Source organism: Bactrocera tryoni, chromosome 2 (assembly GCF_016617805.1).
Source record: "Bactrocera tryoni isolate S06 chromosome 2, CSIRO_BtryS06_freeze2, whole genome shotgun sequence".
NCBI lineage: Eukaryota > Metazoa > Arthropoda > Insecta > Diptera > Tephritidae > Bactrocera > Bactrocera tryoni.
This window is the reverse complement of record NC_052500.1, coordinates 54,964,480-54,983,600: the sequence shown is the minus strand read 5'-3', so window position 1 is coordinate 54,983,600 and position 19,121 is coordinate 54,964,480. Positions and strand designations below refer to the sequence as shown.

General features: G+C 34.1%; 1 long non-coding RNA gene across 1 annotated transcript; it reads right to left on the bottom strand.

Moving 5' to 3' along the window:
* Positions 1 to 459: 459 nt before the first annotated feature.
* On the bottom strand, positions 460 to 1,676 carry LOC120769206. Its single transcript, XR_005704828.1, has 3 exons — positions 879 to 1,676; positions 711 to 820; positions 460 to 646 (listed from the first exon to the last, which is right to left on the bottom strand). It is a non-coding gene; the product is annotated as an uncharacterized LOC120769206 (long non-coding RNA).
* Between the last annotated feature and the right edge of the window lie 17,445 nt (positions 1,677 to 19,121).

Genomic DNA, 19,121 nt, shown 5'->3' with positions numbered 1-19,121 from the left:
GTCAAAAAACGCTGTCCAAAAAAATACCTCTACTTGGACCCATTGGACCCTGCAGAAAATTCCACTACCTTAGAACTAGGAAAGAACCAGCTATTTTAATGACAGTACTCTTCTTCTTCTTAATTGGCATAGAAACCGCTTAAGCGATTATAGCCGAGTTAGACAGTACTAGTTCTAGCTTAATACCTAGGCTTGTCCACTTTAAAACGGAGATGTCGAGCAGTGCATTACTTTGCAACCCTACTTTCACAGGTTCCATAGTAGACAGTTGTGTGGTAGTTCCATTCGATAGGTTCTACGGTATACATTTATAAGATAGTTCTAAACTAGTCAACTAAAAACTAAAATAATCCTCATAATAAAATAGTTGCAATAAAACTCTACCATAATGATAAATTTTGAATTCATTTTAGAATTTTTTTTTTTTTTTGTGTTTAACGCAAAAATAACACCGTTTTATATGGAAAATGCTTACATGGCTTAAATTGAATAAAGTTAAATGCAAGTATTTGGTACTAAAATAAAATGTAAATTATGAAGTTTTCGAAAGCATCAACATTTTGAAATTTCGCTTATTTTTGCTAGCTTATATCCTTCCATAGGTGATCCTCCGCATCAATTACATTGGGTAATTGTCAAATTGAACCTACATATATAATGTGTTGTAAGAATAAATTATTTATATATGATACAAAACTTATATAACTTACCTAGTAGTGCAGTATAAAACTTTTCATTGGACTTTAACTATATCATCACTCAGGATGTTTTTTAAGTTGCGTGTAATATTTTCGTGAACTAACCTCTTATTAGTAAAAACCTGTTTAAAAATGGAAAAAATATGATAAACGTTTGCGTTATGTTAATATTTATTATACTTTCAAATATTTTGCGATTTTCTGTACAAATTTGATCCTCCAAAGCCCTCAAAGTTTGCTCTTTCTGCAGCGGAAAATAATCGGCTATTGGGCACCCACTGACTCTTGACGAATTAATTTCTGCTTCAATACTTTTTGCTCAGCCAGAGCTTCCATTATGGCTTTATTCTGTTTAAATTGCGTTTCTGAAAAAAAACTGTAGATATGTTATGATTATATTGTATAAATTGTATTTAATGGAAGGTATTTTTGCCACTTTATACGAATTTTTTTTTAATTTCAACTGCCAGAGCTGAACAATTAGAACAGCTTTTAGCTGGATCGGAGTCTGTAAGAAAATTGCATACTACAACTTATAAGATTAATATTAGATGGATTATTTACATACATTGTGGTAAAATATTTTTGTGCTTTTGAAATTGAATAATTTATACTTAAAATTTTTTATTAATGTATCGACCTCTGGAATTTTCCTTCATTTTTGACATCCTTGACACCGGTTTTAAACCACATGCGAATCGATTTACTCAGAACTGTATTTGTTTGGACCGGTTATCAATTTTTCTACAGGGTTCGATTGCCCTAAATGTATGTACATATGTACATTGCTCAACTTCACGAGGAGCTCTCCACCAGAACATCTTTGCCCAATTAATAGGCGTCAGTTTTTTGTTTATACAACTTTTTGTTTCTTTTTCCTTTTTTGCATTTGTTCACTAGTTTTGTGAAATCAATTTACGAATTTCAAATGGAATCGTACAAAAACCAAACACAATCCCTTCTCACACTGTTCTAATGATATAAAATATAACGGAATGACGTAATAGAAATACAGGTAGAGATGTACATAGGTTTTTGGTGGAAAAATAGGAAGCCTAAAATATAGATATGAGGTATTATCGCGCTTTATAGTAGATCCAAAGTGAATTCCAAGAATACCCATAGTTAATTAGGCATAGATTTTCCTAGAGGATGTTGAAATTTCAATATAGGCGTGGGTGCAGAAAGTATTATTGTTAACACTCCCACAATACTGATAGCATTTTAGCATGAAATGAGAGAGTTAAGTTTCCACTAAAGTAACGCAGTTTCATGTTAGTAGTCCACGCTAATAAACCAACAACTTTCGACTATTTGGAACCGAATATTCGGCGCTTAATTAGCGTGGTAAGATTATGTTGGAATACCTGAACATTAGTTACTTAATAAAACAAACATTCGCTACATTTTCCGTGTTTTGTTCGAAGTGGTATATTCATTGTTCCAACATTACCTTTGCATTTAAGCAAATTATCGTGCTGACAATTTTTGTAAGAAGTTATGTAACACTTACCACTAAGCTCGTGGATATATCAGCTGCTTGCACTTTTTAGAACTTTGAAGAAATCAGTGGCATAATTTATGTATTTCCATAAGCTTTCAGAATTTCCAAAGTACTATTACCATTTTAAATATGCATAATATACTTGTATGTAGGTTGTTAACAAGACGAACATCTCTACATTACTCAAGAGGTGTGGCTGACTTGAGCCTAACCCAGATTGGGAGAGGAGAAAAGTTTTGAAGGCCGATACCACTCAAAGTTAGTTTATTCATATTTTTTCAAGCTTATCCCAGAGAGGGGATATACGGATACATACATGTGTCAATCCTATAAACAAAAATAGGTACCTCTACGTATACAAATCGTATTATATAAGGCTTCTTGAAGTTTCATCTTCAACATATAAGGTCTAGTAAAGCGAAACCCTTTATTTATCCAATTTATGGTTATAGTAATTTGTGTTCTGCGTTTTGTAGGTGCGATCAGATTACGCTATTTGGTGTTAAAAGGATAACTTCGTATGCAAACTTATCGGGCAGTATTGTTATAGCGCTGATTAAAAATGGACACCAGCAAAGATAAAATACTTAATATTGTACATATTTTCTTTGATAAAGCCGATAACATAACGAGGTGGCTAAAAATATTAATACTGTTGTAGCCAATCAGTTTGGTTTCGTCGACTTCTTTCCGGTAATTAATTTGGTGTCAAAGATGCACTACGCTCTGTGCGCCCAATTGAAGAAAATATCGACAAAATAAAGGAGTTCGTTCAATATGACCGTCATGAACAGTTGCCATCGCCAAACAATCATTTTGAAGCATTTGGATACGAAGAGAAGCTCAAAATGTGGGTGTCACAAGAGATAGCGCAAAATAATTAATATTCTGAACGGCTTAAGGGAATTATGTTTCTTATCCCAGAGCAGGAACTGTCTATCACAGGACCATTTGTCTATTCTTCTCTACGGGGGAATGAAACCGGAATGTTAATTCCTCTTGGGTCTCCTTTTCTCGGTCGGTTGGTAACTAAGCCAGAGTTCATTAACAGGGTCGAGTATGATACCATGCCCGTAATGGCGCTGAGTCGGAGCCCAATAGTCTAAAATTATAAGGTCGTAAACTTTGCCTAATACTTCAGTTTATTGTGTATTGTCCGGATGTCGAGGGTAACCTCCAAAGCCTTTGTTGATGCAGTTTTCGTAGCGCCCGTAACCTCAAGCAGGCAGACCTCTTCCACAAGTTTAATACGGCACTTTTTCGACAACCATCCACCATACCAATGCTGATGCTACTTAATAGTGACCAGAAACTGGTCACTTACGACTGCTTCAAGCGTAAATGGCCGTAGCCGAATTGCGGTGAGCTGATCCAGGTCACAAGTCAGCGCAATGGTTCGAAAGGTTTTGCTATGTGTTTGGTGAAATTAACAGCGAATCACCTAGTTTATACGGCAAAACTTCTTATTCGGACCTATACTGGCAACTCATAATTATTAATTTTGTCGGCTCCGACTTTGTAGTTCTTTTGTCACGGTTATCACGGAACAGAACTCATTTATCTTTGCTTTGCAATTCATTATCAGCACTCGCATCCATCCTCACACAGCCATCTTCAAGTATCTTCTACTTGCCATCTCACTGATTCTACTGCACGACAGTAATTGATTTTGTCAGAGAATATCTATTTGACGCTAATGTCGCCTTTGCCAATGCCAATTTGGTCCTAAAGAAAAACAACCTGCTTGAACTTTCAAACCTGAGCTGAATTTTTAGAAGTTTTCAAAGAAAAAAATACTCAAATATGAATTAGGCCTTCAGAAGAGCTTTTCTGGATAAAAATTTGTTGTTCCATTATTGTTTTATATAATGTTAATTATAAATAGTTACAAACATCACTTTAACAGTTCCGGAGAAACCCAAAATTTAAATTATTTTTTGTAAATCCTCAAAAAGATCAACATCTCGAAATACCAACGATAAATAAAATATTATTTTTTTTAATGGAAAATCTATTTTCATCTTTCCTTTTTCATACGCGATATAATATAATATCAACCAAGTTTTCAGACTGCCAATTGTTGGTATAGAATCTTTCTATCATAATCTAAATTCATTCTCAAAAGCTTTTGCAACACAATACCCATCCCGATTATATGCTTTAATAGCTATCCTGCATCCATATGGTGTACTCCGCTGAACCAAGAAGAGATAATTATCGCAACACAGTGGAACAAAATTAATTCGTCAGCAATTAGAAACTATTTGGTGACGGAAATCATTCCTTAGAACTAAACGACAAAATTAGATCATAGCGCCATACATGCTTGGACCCAAAGAAAGGATATAATATCACATTTGTAAACATTGAGCAAGAAGAAATATGAAGCTACCATAGGATCTCTATAGATCTAGATCTAGAGAACGTAGATATAACATAATATCTATGTCTATGTCCGGTCTATGTCCGGTCAAGTAACATTATTTTAAGCTAAACACATTTTCGCTGAAGTTAGGATTCTAATTTAGAATATTTCCACCGCTTCCAAGGTATGATCTGCCAATTACATTCACTATCCTCTATGTCACAAAAGTCTTGCTCTAACACAAATCAAACATCTCTGATTGCATTTGTATCACATTTTTAACCGCTTTCTAAAAATTATAGGCTTTCTAACAAAACTTTCTGCTGCAAAACAAGGTTACCATATTCATTCAATGCAACGGCAATTAAGGAACCATATATCTATCGTACCGTGCAAAATATCGAGCTACACTTCATAAATAATTGTTTTGTTTTTTCGGTGAGTTCGCCAGAGATGCCAGACTTCGGCGGTAACACCCAAATGCCAAAAGACATTCTCACTAAAATGAAAATAAATGTGCGGTTTTGCGGAGTATTTTCTGTTGCTGAGCCCGTGCGATGTGACGACGGTTTGGATGGCTGCCACAGAAGAATATACAAACGGGTTACTGCAGGGATACATATTCTGGCCATTCATCAACTGGCTAAACAAAACACTTGAAAAATGTGTTGAGCATTTCATATAAATGCAATGTAAATTGTGTAAATCAACAATATTTGTGGCGATCTAATGTTTATCCTCATTTTCACATGAAAGTATGTGGGTAGAAATTTGTCTTGGTTAAATAATAATTTTGAAAAGACCAAACTCTCAATGGCTAAGAGTACAGTCCAGTGCCGGAACCACGATGATTTTCGACATTTTAATTCTAATTCATAATAGTTTATGAATAACATATTAAAATATGTGCAAAGGATCAGTCATTTGGAACACATTCGTTGTAGTTATACAAGGTCTGTCGCAAAAGAAACAGGACTGGTAAAAAAAACAACAAAAAAATTATATTTTTCAAAAGTTATATTTTTTTATTCAAAGTAGTTTCCTTGTGATTCGATACAGCGTTTAACCCGGTCAATTAGCATTTCAAATGAGTGTTTAAGGTTATTTTCCGGAATGCTCTTCAGAATATCGGTCGTCGCCTTTTGAATAGCTGAAATGTCCTTAAACCAGTGCCCTTTCATGGGCAAATGAAGTTTTCCAAATAGGTAAAAATCACAGGGTGCCTGATCAGGTCAGTAGAGTGAGTGATTAATGGTTAATATGGAGTTTTTTGTCAAAAAATCAGTGACAAGCGTCGACCGATGACACGGCGCATTATCATGCAACAGGCGCCAGGACCCTGCCTCACACGAGCACGGCGAATGCGTGACAAAAGACGCTTCATAACACCAAAGAAAAAAGAACACAGCATTAATAGTTTGGCCAGGTGGGACGAACTCTCGGTGTACAATACCCTCGGAATCGTAAAAACAAATCAGCATTGTCTTAATTTTTGACTTCTGATCGTCACAGAGGTCCTCACGACCTTCTTGGAATCGCTTAAACCACTCATGCACATTTCTACGGGAGAGGCACTGATCACAATGAACTTGTTTCATCATTTGAAATGTTTCAGTAAACGTTTTCCCAAGTTTAAAACAAAATTTAATATTTGCTCTTTGCATTTTACAACATATGACCAAAAGCTGCTGTCACTTTTTGATCGGTAACATCGATTGTAGTTATCCAATTGTCTTAAAATTTTTACGAAATATCAACAAGGGATCAAACTTTTTATTTCATATACCCACCAATAGGTGGCGCCACCAGAAACAGTTATATTTAAAAAGTTCTGTTTCTTTTGCGACAGACCAAAAAAAAAGGAAATTATAAGGCGATGAGATCATTGTGCCGGTTCGTTTATATGTAGCATGTGTGTTTCGAAACATTTTGCATCGCTCTTTTTAATGGTTGTCTCTTTCTTTAACCAAACAAGCTTTATCCATACAAAAAATTGGTCAATATTAAAAAAGATGAAAATCGAAAGTAATAATCATATCGAACATACTCTTAAATTGAAAGGTGAATTTTGTCCATTTCATATCCTTCAAAGAAATCCCCTCCCGCTCCAATACACTTATGCCAACGAATTTTCCAGTCATCATAGCACTTGGAAAAATCCTCCTCGTGATGGCCATCAGAGTCTTCGTCGATTCAGCTTTTATACCCTCAATTGAGTCAAAACGAAGTTACACGAAGGTAACTCAGACGAATGCGGTGGTGTCGGCTCGATATTAGTTGAAAATGTGGCGATGTGAAAGAATGCTGAGTATGAGATGGTGCATTATCGAACTTCTTTGTTCAATAAATTCTGACATAATAAAATCAAAGAATTCACTTTTAGAGCCTCACAAAACGACGCGTATCTCAAATACTAACTAATATTTTAACGTGAAATTTAGCATAGATGTCACTAACAGTACTACCAACTTACAGAAAAAAAAGATGAGAATTCCACATTGGAATCTATTGAAGTTTGGACTATCGACTACCCCACACAAATTTTGCGAGCCTCAAAAAAACTTTGGTTCGAGCGTTGTCAATACCAACGGCCCATGTTTGGGGCATTGTGTTAAAGGAAAAGCTGACAATTCTGAATAAAATAATGTAAAACGCTTTTTTAAATAGGTATTATTAAATAAAAATACCTTTATGAAGTAATGTTCCATAGTTTAATTATTATAAAGAACTGCATTTGTAAAATAACTTACGGCAGGACTTAGTACATATATATTTATACCAGAAAATGTTTAAATAAAAATACTTAAAAACAAACAATACGTCAAACCTCACTCTTGATATCAACAGACGATGAGAATAGTATCTATAAAGCTTTAGATGCTGAAGTATCTATCAGGTTCCATAACTTTAAGTACTTCTTTCTCTTGATTTTAGTGTTTATTACTATTATTAAATTTAATAAAAATATAAATACTATACATACAGACACAATGAAAACAAATTGATGAGTCCGACAACAATTGTAAAGACAACAAGCAAGTAATATATCAGATACAAATGTGTGTGTGTGAAACGCAAATTTTAATAATATTGGACCCAGTTGAAAGGACACGAAATGGGTCATAACTTTCCTGTTAATCAAACTACCCGTGAAATAGCACATGTCTTTTATTTTGCATTTATTTTGGCCTGCGAGTATGATCAGGCATTCATACGTTGAACCAGTTATTTTGTCTCAGTATGTTCACTGTAAGCTACACTACTATTTGTGCTTATAATAAACATGAGCACAAATGGAAACTCATTAAGTTCGGCTAGTGTCTTTTGGGCTTGAAGAAGGCAATATATGAGACGAAACCTTATTCTGAAACTTAAAATTGTGATGAGAAATAGTCAATAAAAGAAATATATCTGTAGGAAATGTTTTTTCATATAATACTTTTATTTTTATTTAATTCAATTCACGTTTACAAAGTTTTAGTTTACATGATTTTTATTTTACATTTAAGTTTAAAATATACATTGCGACTTGCTCGCGGCGCTGGTCAACTTCAACTGTCGTTGTCATTTGTTCTTGTCCGTGTTAGGGTTCGTTTCATTAGTATTATCAAGTTCGGCCAATCCGTCAGGGATGTAATTATTAGTATTTCAGTTCGCTTCTGTGTTCCCTTCCTACATATCTGACAAACAATAAATAATGGTAAGCTAAAAAAAGCACTCGTGTAATCGGATGTTATAGGTCCGGTTAAGACGCCTACTACTAGTCTAAAGTTTTCGGAAATGAACCATCCAGCGCTTTAAATTCAATATTGAAAGTATTAAAAATATTTCCAGCGAAAGATAACCATTTTTTCAGCTTTTAGCGTTTTTTGGACTACATTTCTTACTTCTCCTTAAAGCGAACTTTTAAGTTGCTTATCAGCAATAACATTGTAGGCGGATCTGACATTTAATTAAAGTAGAATAAAATAAGATCTAAGACATTGACCAAACTATCTTAGTTGTATTATTTTGTGGTTAGTTATTTTATTTATTTTATTAATTAAAGCACTGATACTCTCATAGATTTTAGTAAATATATTTCATTTAATAGAATAAAAAACAATGAAGAATGAGTGGTAAATATGCAATATGGTAGTGCGTGCCAGCAATACATACTTTGAGTAAAATGCTTAAGACCCGGTATGCGGTAAATATAATATAACGAAAAATTTATATTAAAATTCCTGCACTAAAAAGAACATTTTAAAGCTTTTTGATGAATTTTAATCAATGCAAATTCTTATATTTGCATTTATGACCAAGATACATATATAAGTTATGCAACGAAACGTAAATATTTAATACATTTTTATTCAAAACAGCCATATAACACATAGAGAATGGCACAAGGACATATTACATCTTCCCCACCATTACCCCTATCAATGCAATTAAATCTAGTAAAGAAGCGATAAATTCAAAGAGCTGAAGTTATTATCTGATTTATTCTCATAATCATTAGGAAGGACTTCCAAAAATGAAATTCAATTAATAGGTTTAATAGGTTTTCGGTGAGGTTCATATAAATTCGCTTTGTGTTTGCTGTTACTTGATCGTTAGTATGCGCTAATAAAGTAAATAATTATGAATTTGAGTGTATTCGGTAAAAAAAATAAGTTCAGCTCATTACAGTCTTCAAAAAGAATACATAAACAGCCATAAGTTAAGTTCTTAGCAGGACGGACATGATAATGTTTTTCGTACCACGATTTGGAGTTTATATTGGGATTGTTACACGTTTGGGGCAATAGCTCCTGTGAAATCAATTGAATGTGGACTTTTCATCTCTTCTTTGAAGTACTATTTCTTAAGCTATCTCCTTAAAAGCCCTTTAACCATTAAAAAATGTATAAACTTGCACTAAAGCCCATAAACGACAAAAATAATTCGGAACCCACAAACCAAGCGCTGGTTTGAGTGACAAAGTGCACAATGTGAAGAGTAGAACAATTAAACTCACGCAGCATTACAGCCCCAACCACTTCAATTCTAGGCCTTACACATAATTGAAGAACAGATAAACTAAAAGCCAGAAGAGAAAAAATAAAACAAAAGCAGTAATAAAAGCGCGAAAAACACAAGCAAAGGAAGGCAAAAAAACTACAGATACACAAAAATGTGCACATACACACATACGAGTGCCATATTTAACCAACCATGGCATTTAAACGGCAACTGAATTCTCACTGCTATGGCTTTTAACATTTTGCCAGCGAACATGGCGTATACGTAACATGCTGTAAAGCATTTAGGTAGATGGGCGATTTTATTGTATTCATTTGAGTATGTACTATATATATGTATATTTATTTGCGTACACACGTGCACACACATTTGTTGAATTAGTTTGCGAAATTCTCTCGGGATCATATTAAATTTGATACGGTTAAAGTGTATTATTAAAATTAAATGACATAACAACGGTGCAACCCAGTTGAATAACCATACTTAGAGTCGAACAATGTCACAAACAGAAGGCGGCCGCACGGTGCACCGCATACAAAAATGCTTTAATTACTTTATTTCTCACCACAATGTCCAGTTTGTATTCTGTTTTGGTAATATATCGACTTTGTTGTAATATATTTAATATAAGGTCACCTTGAAATGGGTGTCTTTTATTTAGCCCTTGCTATCCAACTTAGGATATCTACAACTACAACTCTAACATGTTAAATATTAGTGACACATATTTTTTGAATTCGTTCCATGAAGCTTTTTTTGTTTCTTAAATTTTTGCTTCTTTCATTCAAATCTGAAAATCTGAATAATCTCCAATGTTGCATTTGTTGGGCAGCTTTAATTAATTTTTTTTCAGATCCAGTAAAGATTGAAGTCACCAACGAACTTATATGAGAAATATACCAACATTAAGATATGATGGCTAAGCCTGAGTAAGCGGAGCTTCGTGTAGTTATAACGTTGTTAATAGTAATTGACTACAGTAGTCTAACAGTACCTCATCAGCTTGAGCAATATACTTGAAAATCAACAATAACATACAATAGAAATATAGGTCGTAACATTTAATAAAGTGAGGGTATCGTTACAAAGCAAATAAGCAAAGCAATGAAAGTCATTTATGTTCAAATTACTTGTGACAACAGATGTTGGACATGGCGTATTAGCAACTTTTTGACGGTGCCTTCCACTACATTTACTTTTATTGAGTACATCTAGTAGACAAAAAAGTGATAGGAAACAACTAGTGCTAACGAGCTGCCTAACAAAAGCAATAAATATGAAAGTGAATGAATATTGAAATTGAAAATGAAGAAATCGCAAAAGCAACCACGTGCCATTGGAAATGTTAGTCACAAGAGGAGATATATGATTTGAAAATGGCGCAATAAAGTTAATGAAGTGAGAAATGTAACACACGTGCGAGATATTTATATATATACTCGTATTAACTCATAATTGTTTATATGGAAACATTTTCAACTAAGGAAATATATATATTATTCTGTATTTTTGTAAAACATAGATTTTTTAAAGATAGTTGTCGGAAGTAACAGTTGTAAAGCTTGACTAAAAATCGGTAGTAACATATATCATCAGGAAATGAAGATAATCCTCTTCATATACATTTCTTTTAATTCCGCTAGGAGCTTTTATATTAATATCACTAAACTGAAATACATATTTTTTGTGTGGTTTGTAATGTTATTTGACAATGTTTGGTATTAATAAGATAAATTACTACTCCACTTAGTTTTATCCAAAACTGAAGCGGCGAAAAAATGTCATGAAACAACTTAGTACTGTCGATTTCCCAGTATTGGCTAGATATTTAAGGTCAAAAGTCAACTATGGATAATAGGGTTCACATATTCGGTACTTAGGGGCTTGAACAGTTATGGTTGGATTTGGGTAATTTGTGGTCATAAAGTGACATAATTTAAAATAATTACTACTGCAAAATTTAGTGACGTTGAAACTGAAATAGTCAAAAGGAATTTAAAATTATGCTACATTGGATGTTGTAGTCTGATTTCGTCCATTTTTGCACTGTGATATAAGAGTATCAGAAGAATGCTATGGCTTAGTTAATGTTGACGAAAAGTGGTAAATAAACTGATAAGCTGTCCATTTCATTTTTTTTAAAGCGTGGCCGAACGCCGCCAACGCAGAAAAGAGTTCTACCCGACAAAAATTCGGGTACACCCACGGTATTGGATCGACCAAATTTAATTTTTTTAAAGGGTAGCCGAAGGCCGCCAATGCAATAAGAGAATGCGAAGTGATTATATAGATATGTATTATGGATATATAGTCGAAATACTTTATAGTGAATTTTCATATTACTTTCGATAATGAATTTCTTAATAGTGAAGTTTTCAATACAATAGGCAAATTTTACAGCTGGAAATTTAAGAGTCGTAAGGTTTTTCTTCATACAGTGAAATGGGCATTGTTGCACCTACTGAAGAGGCATTACCTACACTAGAACAAGTTTCTTCAAAGCTTAACGTATTTCTCATTTTTATCGATGCTCCTTTAGTCTGGAATAACGATATTTCGAAAGCGATTACTGCATGTATCAATAGTGCCCAATTGAATTTAAAACAGTGGTGCCATGTATAGTGTGTATATCGGGCATAATCTTTCCGTAAGATTTTTACTACAAACTATTACAACAAAAAAAAACATAAACAAGTTGCCCTATTTATCCTTGAAGTACATGCGAACCTACTATGCAAACGAAATACTCCTTGCTCCATTCAAGGTGCACAACTAAGATAACAATTTCAACATCCGTCCCAGATTTCTATTGTTATAATCTAAACATGTTGCAACTGAGTATAAAAGTTTTGCTCACCTTACGGTTGCACTTATCAAATAAAACTAATCGAGAAAAATATTCATATAAATATTAATCCTTAGGGTGGCGAGTCCAAATCTGACCGTTTTTCTGTCCGTCCGTTCACGCTAAAACTTGAGCAAAAATGAGACAAAGTGTGCGTGTTCCCTGGCTAAAAAAATTAGCGTTCGTAGGTGGGTGTAATCGAAACATTGCCGCACCCACAAAACGGTATTAAGCGAAATCTTATAACAAAAGACACCTTTGGGCAGAAATTGTTTGAAAAAGTGGGCTTGGCCTCGCCCTCTTATAAGTTTAATGAACACATCTCTCCAACCATTTAAGTTACATATTCAGCCAAATTAACCTTGCACAAATATTGCACGAATATCTCCGAAGTGCGATAAATAAATAACTAAATGGTCCAAAGATATTAAGTTTTACCCCCGACATGATAATGACAGGGCTTTAATAAAACCGTGGTCAAAATTGGACGAATGTGAGGCTCGCCAAACTGATTTGAACTAAACTTAGTTGGTGATATTCCTCTGAATTTTTTCTTTTACAGTATGAAAATTATTATAAATGTTGAAACTCGTAGTTTTGTAAGAAATTTACTGCTCTATAAAAACGGTCTCTCATGATTTTTCGATTAAGTTAAGCGTTTACGAGATATTCATCGTCAAACATCAATGCATATTAAGGTGGATCAAAAAAAAATTTTTTTTCGTTTGATACCCTCAAAAATAGGTTCCTAGACACAAACATCAATGCATATTAAGGTGGATCAAAAAAAAATTTTTTTTCGTTTGATACCCTCAAAAATAGGTTCCTAGACACCTCTAAGAGAGCCTCTCCAAAAACCTTATTCATAATGTTTTTTTTCATTGAGTTATAAAATTCATAAGAAATAATTTTCCCAAAAATATTCAAACTTTAACTGTTAATATCTTTTAAACGTTTGGGTTTACAAAAAAATCATGATAGACCTTTTTTGTAGAGTATTCAATTTCCTAAAAAATCTAAGGAACAAGATATTTTTAAAGTAGTTGGAAGCGAGATATAAATTTTTCTATCTGATAATAAGAAAAAATAGAAAACTGTTTGTAAGAGGACCTTCCCGTTACAATTAAAAACTCATGTTTGGAGAGGCTTTCTTAGAGGTGTCTAGGAACCTATTTTTCCGAGTACCAAATGAAAATTTTTTTTTTTTTGAATCACTCTAGTATATATACATACATATATACACTTACCAAATATATTAACAAAGTGCATACGGCATTAAAAATTAAGATTAAAAATTCCGTTTCGCGCTCTCCTTCTTTTGCAAAATTATAGAAGCGTACTTTATGCTTACATACGGCATAAAATCTGCCACTCTCGATATACCCTACGTTGAGTAATATTAAACCGCTAGATTTTAAATATGTTACTAAAAAGTAAAGTCAAAATTAGCGCATAGCTAAACGGTGCTCAATTTATTTTTTATTAAAACACAAATATACAAAAAGCTCGGATAGCAACAATTATTAATGTGAAAACTATACACTCTAGCATACGTATATACATACATACAAAGTCTACATTGGCAAGTATACGGCAATATCTCTTGTTCTTCGGCAAACAAAAACAAGCAGGATTGCCTGCAAAAAGCAAATTGATCTCCCTAACGAGCTCTCAATTGCTTAGAACGTACTTGTGTAAAACGCTCAAAACTTTATTTCAGAAAGTGACAGTTTAACAATATACTGCACTAGATTTGCCTCTTCACCGATTCATGAAAACTCGAAATGGTTGTCGGAAATAAAAGGTCAAAATCTTAAAAAATTTTGGACTCGCCTCCTGCGGCTGATGACGCCATAATAGATTCTGACAATTCAGATCTACTACAAAATTTTAAATCATCGGCTTACGATATTTACGAAAACTGCTTAAACCAATATAAAGAAACAAAAGCTATGATCTCCGATCAATTAAAATTTATAAAGTCAATTTCACCTACCCCCCCATAGTAGAGTAGAGCTGCCACAAATACATGCCCAAGAGGCAAGTTCAGGCATTCATCTCAAAGTGCCAGCATGTGATACGGAAAGATTTTATGGAGGTTAAAGGAATGGCCGTCCTTCCGGGACATGTTTACAGCCGTTTACATCAACCATTCAGAACTATCACAAGCACAAAAATTGTATCATCTCCGATACAAAACTAAAGGTCAAGCAGGCGTAACAGTAAAACAGTACGCTGTTAATGACGACAATTTCAATTTGGCTTGGGAAGCTCTAAAATCTATGTAGATATGAAAACGAAAGGATACCGGTCGATAAGCAAGTAACGACACTAATGAACTTGCCTAAAATGAAGAAAGAAACAAGTGTAGAATTCAGCAAACTAGAATCCACTCTTTCTAATTGTTTGTCGGTTCTTTCGACACTAAATATCCCACAGACAACTGGGACCCAATTCAGGTAAACATTTGCACCGCCGCATTACCAGAAAAATCGTTACTTTTGTGGGAGTAATCGATCTCATCACGAAAGATAAAAGAAAATATAAGTCCACTCGTATGTATATAAAACCGACAACAAGATCAACGGCGATCAGTCGGCGATCCAATTTAAATATAGATGCTGCAGCGAAGCGGACCGAGTGATGACGACGGGGCGCAGTGTGTCAGCGAATGTAATGTGAAACAGCGATCAATCCTTTTGATAGTTGACATCTTCTATGGTGAAATCCAATGTGTCCCCAGGTCTGGTGTATTGGTGATGAGGTGGTGGGCAGTATTAGGGTGTGCTATTAGTTTTTCCGGGTAGAGTGGGTGGAAATTAATGACAGCCTCCGCATAGCAACCTTACCATAACTGTAAATAAAATTGAATCTTCGCATTTTGCAATTAAACAGTATTATCAATTAAAAATCTTAATTAACGTTTTTGATTATTTAAGAATTCGATATGCTTTATCCGTTCTGAATCCAATAATCCATTCTTATCAAAACAATATCGCTCGCCCTCACAAGAAGGCATAACAATAATAATTGTAAAGCAAACCGAACGCTTAACGTTCTGCCGAAATATGCTGAAACAGCTAATATTGTAATTGGCACTTTCTTTGTTCTGGATTCAATCACTAGCTGATGCTTACACTTCAGCTTAAGCTTTAACTTTATGTAAATAAGACCAAAATGTATAAATATTAGTATCTTGGAAATAAAGATTTGATTTGTATCTGACAATCCACTAGAACCACATAAGGTTCTCTTTTTATCCGCGAGTTCGCGGAGATAAAATGTATATTTTTTTTAAATTCCCTCGTCGCGGGAATTAATTTGGATGCTTAACTATTCAAACAAATATTATAAATTATCTATCTCTCTTAGTTTTAGGTGATACGTACAACCGTTAGGTGAACAAAATTATAATTTATGATCTCTGTAGCAACTGGTAGCAAGAGTATACAAATTGTCCAAATCCAACAAAAACTTCTTAAGCCCCTAGGTACCGAATATGTGGAGTCCGGTATCTATAGTTGAGTTTCAATCAAAAAGTGCAACTTTCTTGGCAATGGTATATCTGTATATTTAAAATGGGTTGAATCGTTGAAAATGGGTCAATACTTGCAAAAACCCCCACATACCTAATATAAGGATTTTGGAACTTCCAAGTGACCTAATGCCAATATATTAGTTATTTTAATGAAAATTACAGAGCGTGTTTTACTCATAGCAGTCAATCTTTTATGTCTAAAATAGATACAATTGAGCGAAAACTTGACCTCGTCTCCATGTAATTACTATCAGGATTTTCGAGCATACGGCTGACTCTGCTCCATATTAATATATGTATATGAGAAATCTTAGTGAAACCCAGGGAACATTATTTTAAGATGTGGCATGATAATACATATAACTCCCATATATTCTATATAAGGGTTTTCGTTTTTCTAGCTAACCTGGTTATAAATATGTCGGAAAGTGTGTGTGTTATATGGAGTATACGTATATATAAAATTGCTTAGATTTCGATTGCTTTCTTCTTAAGATTTTACATCTGGCTTTGCTTTTTCAAAGTTGCACCCGAACTTAGTGCTTTCTTACTTGATTTTAGTTTAATGTTGTTGACGGGTGCTTGGACTGCTGCAACTCAATGTCTTTTCTTCTGCTGAAAACCGGTTGGTTTCGTTGTAGTTGCTGCCGTCATCTCTACATTTCAGGCAAAAGAGAAAATTTCCGCATAGACCGCACATTTATTTTCCTCTCGGACAAATGTGTTTTGTGCTGTTGAAAAAATGGGGCTTTGAGTATAGTAGTCAGTAGTGTAAGCGCCACAAGTCTCTACGCTTCGGAATTCCTGGCAAAACTCCTCGCCGCCGCATATACATATAATATCGGCGTATATGCATCCTTTAAATTCATACTGTAATGAAGAAATATAAAATTTAAGCGATTTTCAGTTATTTTTATGGTTATTTGTTGTAATGTCATTACTTGGTGGCTCTCAGGCATACCGCAGTTTCAGTGATACTTACGTCCTCCACATGCTCGTAAATACATACAGATGTGCTCTAAGGTTTCATTTTTAACTTTTTCTCTTTACGGACATATGAACATGTTTTTTATTTGAGAAAAAATGCCTGAATATTTGTGCCTTTAATTTTAATTTTAACTTTAACTATTTTCTCTTCGATTTTACACGTTTATCACATATTTTTGCAAAAACTGAGTAAACGGTTTTATCGAAAAACTTCCAAATTAAAAAAAAGAAAAAATTCTCATTGAATCCGTCCGTTGTTTAGAATCGTAATACAGTTCAAGTAAGCAAAAAACAAACTATTATAGTATATTTACATATATATATGTATAGTATATAAAGAAATTGTTAACAAAGCTCGTTATAATGTTTTATGTTTTTCATTTTCTCTTCAACCAACTCAGTATTTTCTTGCTACTGGCTATGAAAGTGATAAAATATGTATATATGAGATGATGGAGGTGTTTGTATGCCATGTTTGTAGGATTTATATGGCAAAATCATTCTCAGTTACATCTGTATAGTATATGTATGTGTATGTATGTTTGAGTTTGTACAAGCTATGCATTATTAGATTATACCTTCATTTCAGCCCTGACCATTGAAATCATGCCTCGCTCACCAAAAGCTTTTATGATCCATCAAACCCGAAAAAAGGGGAGTAAACAAAGCTGTATGATAAGGTGAATAGAATAACAGAACACCCCAAAAGAAGAAACTCAGAGGAATAGCTGTTGCTGAAAAATTCAAATTCATATGTGAGTTAGCAACAGTGTCGTAAATCCTTTATGGTGAGATTGAAAACATAAATTTTCGCCTGGGCACATTAATACACCCCTCAGGGATCACAAGGTTTAAGCTACCAACGTTCTTATTGAATTGGAATAATATCGGAGCAATAAAGCAATTGCTCCTGAAATATTTTAGGGGGCTTGAAACATATTTTCCTTCGTAACTGTGACATATGAAAACTACAAGTTTTTATTCACAAATGAGGCTGAGAATCCCACCGGGCCACGAGTGATCCATGGTACCCAACGTAGGTAGGAAACTTTACAAGTGTAACTCGTATTCCGACAGAATGGTCATCTAAACAGATTTAGTTTCCGCCAAAAAGAGTATTATTAAAATGAATTTGAATACGTTAACAACATTTTCCTTTATTTATAAATTCATTTTATATTCGAATAAATCAACATTGTCATCTAGGGTTTCTTAGGTACTCTATTAAGAGATTTGCATAAAACCTTTAGAGTGGATTTGGGGTTCGTTAAACTTTCATACATTTATATTAGTCTAACAATTTACTTCAAACTTTGAACTGAAAGTTCGACTGAATTGGAATTGACATATCAATTGGAATGTCTGAAATGGAAAAGAAGAGCTGTATTAATTTCATTTTAATCGACTGCAACGAAAGCTTGGGCTTAGCAAAAATCAGCCAGTTTTGCAATATACGTATTAATATAATACAATATAAAAAGTTGATTGATTGATGTGATGTAACGATCTGACACTTTCAAAAAAAAGCTCGAAGACTGTCACCTCTTATCAAAAAAATTGATAAAATAAAGAAATATAATACTAAAAATAGAAAAGAACGTTTGCGTTTGAGAATATTTAGATACCAAGTTTCACACATTGAAAAAAATGTATGCAATAATTAAATAATGGTTAGGTAGGTTAGGTAAAAATGGCTGATCGATGATCCCACGTAGACTAACAAAGTAGTCCTTTGTGATGCCATTAAATAAAAACTCCCATATTCGGACTTACAGATTGCCGAAGCGCTTTGTAGCCAATATAAAGTTACACAGACGTTTAACTTCAACACCCGCCAGTACGGTGATGGTCCAAAGGTATGCGCCCCCAAGTGTCTGAGTCTGGACCTCCCAAAAGCGGGACAGTCAAGGGGGAAGTGCTGGCTTGTTTCTACCGCATCTTCTTCTAAACAGCATCTTCAGTCAGCATCCGGTAAGATATTTATAAGATATGGTCTTTCCAATGGAGTGGAGGTCTTCCTATTCCTTTGCTTCCCCCGGTACTGCGTCGAATACTTTCAGAGCTGGAGTGCTTTCATCCATCCGGACAACATGACCTAGCCAGCGTAGCCGCTGTCTTTTAATTCGCTGAACTATGTCAATGCCATCGTATATCGTATCGTTTTTTTTTCATAGTAG